This window comes from Gorilla gorilla, chromosome 15 (assembly GCF_029281585.2).
Source record: "Gorilla gorilla gorilla isolate KB3781 chromosome 15, NHGRI_mGorGor1-v2.1_pri, whole genome shotgun sequence".
Classification (NCBI taxonomy): domain Eukaryota; kingdom Metazoa; phylum Chordata; class Mammalia; order Primates; family Hominidae; genus Gorilla; species Gorilla gorilla.
Genome location: NC_073239.2, coordinates 94,362,471 through 94,368,525, shown reverse-complemented (window position 1 = coordinate 94,368,525; position 6,055 = coordinate 94,362,471).

The window sequence follows — 6,055 nt, the reverse complement described above, 5'->3', positions numbered from 1 at the left end:
CTAAAGGACCTAGAATAGTCAAAACAATTTTGGAAAAGAACTTACACTACCTGATTTCAAGACTTTCTGTAAAGCTACAGTAATCAAGACACTACCGTTGGCATTAAGATAGTCATGTAGATCAGTAAAACATACTAGAGTCCAGAAATAGACCCACACATAGAAGGTTGGTTGATTTTCAACAGAGTTGCCAAGGTAGTTCCAGTGGGGAAAGTACAGATACTTCAACTAATGGTCCCAGAACAACTAAATATCCATATGGGCAGAATTGACCTTCAACCCTTAACTCATAGATATACAATAATTAATTCAAAATAAATCACCTGAACACAAAAATTGAAACTATAAAATGTCTAGAAGAAAACAGAAGAGAAAATCTGTGACTTTAGGAATGATTTCTGAGGACACAAAAAGCATTATTGATAAGTTGGACTTGATCAAAATGAAAATTTCAAAAGACTGAAAGTGAAAAGCAAACCCCAGGCTGGAGTAAAAGATTCAGAATACATGTATTTGATAAAGGCTTTCTATACAGACTATAAAGAACCCTTAAAATTTAGTAATCTATTCATAAAAAATAGATAAAAGATGGAAAAGACATTTCACAAAAGAGGTAAACTAATGTCCCATAAGCTTATGAAAAAATGCTTAACATAATTAGTCATCAGGGAAGTGCAAATAAAAACTACAATAAGATTCTACCACCCCAGCCTGGGCAACAAAGCAAGACCCCATCTCTACTAAAAAACTGAAAAATTAGCCAAGTGATCACACCACTGCACTCCAACCTGGGAGACAGAGCAAGGCACTGTCTCAAAAAAAAAAAAAAGCCTGGCATGGTGGCTCATGCCTGTAATCCCAGCACTTTGGGAGGCTGAGGCTGGCGGATCATGAGGTCAGGAGATCAAGACTATCCTGGCTAACACAGTGAAACCCCGTCTCTACTAAAAAAAAATACAAAAAATTAGCTGGGCATGGTGGCGGATGCCTGTAGTCCCCACTAAGAAGCCTGAGGCAGGAGAATGGTGTGAACTCGGGAGGCGGAGCTTACAGTAAGTTGAGATTGCACCACTGCACTCCAGCATGGGCGACAGAGCGAGACGCCATCTCAAAAAAACAAAAAACAAAAATTCTACCACCACTCCCACCAGAATGGCTGAAATTAAAAAGAATTGCAATATCAAGTGTTGGCAAAGATGTGGAGCAACTGGAGCTCTCATCAGTTGCTGGTGGGAATACAAATGGTACATCCACGTGAGAAAATAATTTGGCAGGTTTGAGACAGCAATTCCACTCATAAATTTAAATTTTTTATTTTAAAGTATTCATCTATTTATTTTGAGACTGAGTTATGAGACTGGCTAATTTTTGTATTTTTGGTAGAGACAGGGTTTCGCCATGTTGGCCAAGCTGCTCTTGAACTACCGGGCTCAAGGGATCTGCCCACCTCAGCCTCCCAAAGTGCTGGGATTACAGGCGTGAGCCACCACATCCGGCCCACTTATAGATACTTAAGAGAAATGAAAGCATGTCTGCATGAGGACTTACACTTGAATACAGTCACTATTCATAACCAGAAACAAAAAACCATAATGGCGAATGGATAAACACATTGTAGTATGTGCATATAATGGAATATTACTCAGCAATGAAAAGGAACAAATTACTGATACCTACAAGATGGACAAATCTTGGCCACATGCTGATGCTAGTGCACGTGGTGTATGGGGGAAAGAAACATGATGAGAGAAAGAAGCCAAAGAAAAGAATACATAAATATTCCATTCATACGAAATTCTACAAAAGGCAAAACTATTCTATGGTAACAGCAGGATCAATGGTTGCCAGGAGCCAAGGGTAGAAGGAGGGAGGTAGGGATTAACTATACAAAGGGACTATTAAAATGTAATTTTCCAAAAAGCATGAATCGGCGGGGCACGGTGGCTCACACCTGTAATCTCAATGCTTTGGGAGGCCGAGGCAGGTGAATCACCTGAGTTCAGGAGTTCAAGACCAGCCTGACGAATATGGTGAAACTAAATCTACTAAAAATACAAAAATTAGCTAGGCATAGTGACGTGTGCCTGTAGTCCCAGCTACTTGGGAGGCTGAGACAGGTGAATCGCTTGAACCCTGGAGATGGAGGTTGTAGTTAGCCAAGATCAAGCCACTGCACTCCAGCATGGGTGACAGAGCAAGACTCAGTCTCAAAAAAATAAAAATAAAAAAATAAGCATGAAGTCATGTCTCTCATGGATATAAAGATGAACACATGTTAGGCCAGGCACGGAGGCTCACTCCTGTAACCCCAGCTCCTCAGGAGGCTGAGGCGGGAGAATCACTTAAACTCAGGAGCCAGAGGTTGCAGTGAGCGGAGCTTGTGCCATTGCACTCCAGCCTGGGCAACAGAGCAGATTCCATCCCGAGGAAGAAAAAAACAACACGTGTTAAAGACTTTACTTATTAATGAGGAAACTGGTAAGGGCATTAAAACCAATTCAAAGGAGATATTGAAAAACCAACATTTATAAATCAGGAATATTGAAATTAATGTCCAAATGAAGGCAAATTTGTTTCTTCCACACTGGGAGAAGGAAGTCAATCAAACTTCTACAGGACAGGACAGATTGCACGTTTCTATGGACAAGAATTTTGTTCTTGCTACCAGTTACCTACAACCTACAGAGCAGTAGTTCAAAGGCAATGAAAGACTAGAATCAAATAGCCTGGAAGCATGTACACTATGTACACAATGCAGTTTTCCACTGGTGCACAGTTTTTTTCTACAGCGCACAGAAGGAAATTGGAATGGTGGGAAGGTTCTACATCATGATTGTGGTGGTGATTACACAGATGTACACATTTGCGAAAACTAAATGATTCAATTAAAATGGGTGTGTTTTATTATATGTAAATTATATCTCAATGAAGCTTATTTTAAAAAGGAAAAATAGGCCGGCCAGGCGCAGTGGCTCACGCCTGTAATCTCAGCACTTTGGGAGGCTAAGGCGGGCGGATCACCTGAGGTCCAGAGTTCAAGACCAACCTGGCCAACATGGTGAAACCCTGTCTCTACTAAAAATACCAAAATTAGCCGGCAGTGGTGATGGGTGCCTGTTGCCTGTAATCCCAGTTACTTGGGAGGCTGAGGCAGGAGAATCGCTTGAACCTCAGATGTGGAGGTTGCAGTGAGCCAAGATTATGCCATTGCACTCCAGCTTGGGCGACAACAGTGAGACTCTGTCTCAAAAAAAAAAAAAAAAAAAGGCTAGGTGCAGTGGCTCACACCTGTAATCCCAGGCTTTGGGAGGCCGAGGTGGGTGGATCACCTGAGGTCAGGAGTTGGAGACCAGCCTGGCCAACATGGTGAAGCCCTGTTTCTACCGAAAAAAAAAAAAAGAGTTTCGTTGCGGTGGCTCACGCCTGTAATCCCAGCACTTTGGGAGGCCGAGGTGGGCAGATCACCTGAGGTCAGGAGTTCAAGACCAGCATGGCCAACATGGTGAAACCCTGTCTCTACTAAAAATACAAAATTAGGCAAGCATGGTGGGGCATGCCTGTAATCCCAGCTAGCTCGGGAGGCTGAGGCAGGAGAATCACTTGAACCCCACGAGGCGGAGGTTGCAGTGAGCCGAGATTGCACCACTGCACTCCAGCCTAGGTGACAAGAGCAAAACTCCATCTCAAAAATAAATAAATAAAAATACAAATAAACTAGCTGAGCATGGTGGTGGGTGCCTGTAATTCCAGCTACTAGGGAGGCTGAAGGCAGGAGAATCGCTTGAACCTGGGAGGCGGAGGTTGCAGTGAGCCGAGATCACGCCACTGCACTCCAGCGCGGGGCGACAGAGCGAGATTCCATCTTAAAGAAAAAAAGAAAAGATAATCAGCTTCATGGGGAGTGGGGGAGGGTAAAAACAAGAGTGGGTGCAGCAGGACCAATTAGGCTATCTATAGTTGGGGGCGTGGCTTGGAGTCCAGTGGTGATGCTCTTCATGGAGACAGGTGCTCATGAATGAATGAACTCATTGTCTTCCAAGTGTCCTTTCATCTGGTGGAAGGTGCAGGAGTGTGGTAAAAAGACAAAATAATAGGCAGGATGTAAAAATATTTATACCAAAAAAAAAAAATCCTGAAAAAGAACAAGGTGGCCTTGCCTTTAGTCTAGTAAATGCAATATCGTCTAGCAGGTGCTCATAAACAGGGTTTCTTTAGGCTAACATTTGAGTGTTTACCATGTACCAGGCACCCTATTAGGTTGCACCATATGAAATTGCCAATATTCGACCTTTTGAACAAAACATGGCAACTTCATATAGTTCATTCTAATACAAATTCTCAACATGGAAACCTGGCTTCTCATTTACTCACATTTACTTCTCATTTACTCACATTTACTTCTCATTTACTCACACTTCTCACACTTGGTGCCCAGGTGAGAGGGGTAACCCCTCCTGCTCCCGGGCCCCCACACCTTTACAGATGACAAGAGCACGAAGACGTCAAATAATTTGTCCAATAATATCACCTACTTGGTAAATGGTGAAAGATTCCAGTCCCCATGGCCGAATCCAGACCCAGGTTGTCACCCCTGTGATGCACCATTCAAAACCCTGCAGCTGTGCCCCTGGGAATAGGAGTAGTTCCAGAAAAGCACACAGTCCCCCCACAGTCTTACTCTAACTTGACCCAGACCCAGCAGTTTACACCAGTAGCTGGGCTTGCTGTTCATCCTCTCTACCACCCCTGGGGATCCACCAACCCTGCCCTGAAACTTGAGTCATCCTTTGTGCGCCCTGCTATGGCCCCTGGGTGGGCATGTCCCCAATGCCTTGTGACTGCTCCTCACCGACCTGCCCCAACCCCTCCCCCTACCTGGTGTCACTGCGTTCACATTCCCAAGCTGCCCCGTCCAGATTGGCACTGCCTCTCAAGAGTTCCTGATCTTTGCCACAAGCTAAGGTTTTGTGTCGGTTGCTCAGAGGCAGGCCATCTTGGTGACCCTCGTGGCCTACGTCAGGATCCCTGCACCAAGGGTCCCACTGGATGAAGTGGGCAGTTTCACTGTTTCACCCAGGATACAACTAGGCGACGACCAGACTCCCGGCTGTCCTTCTGGGACTTTATCCTCACATCTCAGTCTCAACTTTCTCCTGTTTTGTTTTCTGAGACAGGGTCTCACTCTGTCGCCTAGGTTGGAGTGCAATGGTGCAATCTCGGCTCACTGCAGCCTCTGCCTCCCAGGTGCAAGCGATTCTCCCACCTGTGTGTGGGCCAGGTGCGCCGGATCTCGGGGCTCCCACCCGCTGGGACTACGGGTGCGCGCTGCCATGCCCGGCTAATTTTTGTATTTTTAGTAGAGACGGGGTTTCACCTTGTTGGCCAGGCTGGTCTCAACTCCTGACCTCAAGTGATCTTCCTGCCTCGGCCTCCCAAAGTGCTGGGATTACAGGCGTGAGCCACCGGCCGGCTCTCCGGTTTTTAAAAGTGCTCTGAGAACATTCCGAGGACACTGGGTGCAGAGTGGCAGGTGCTGGCTTGTGCCTCTGCTCTGGTCTCCACCTCCGGCAGTAGACTGGGAAGAGCCCTGGGGGAGTTACTTCTAGGTTTCCTCCCCAGCAAACCTTGCTCGAGGCATAACCAAACATCTGCCCGGCATCCGAAGACTCGCGCCACTCTCCCGTCGGGCTGCGCCTCCCTCGCCCGCGCGGCACCGCCGGTCCAGGTCGCGGTTGGAGCGCGGTCGGGGAGGGCAGAGGTGGCGTCGGACCCTCAGGGCCCCGCAGGAGTCGCAGCGCAGGGCCGGAGCGCGCCGGGCCGCAGCTTCCCGCGAACAGGAATTCGCTGGGGGCTGCGACAGCGACAGCGGCGGGGACTGAGGGCGGGGAGGCGGCCAGATCAAAGAGAGCCGCCCACAGGGTCAAGACGGGTCGGGGAGCGCCGAGGGGCCCCTCGGAGGAGGGCGGGGGACGTCCAGGTGCGCGGACCCTAGAGCTGTGCGGGCGCCCACAGGAAGAGCCGGGGCCAGAGAGGCTGTGCGAGCTGCACGCCCCCG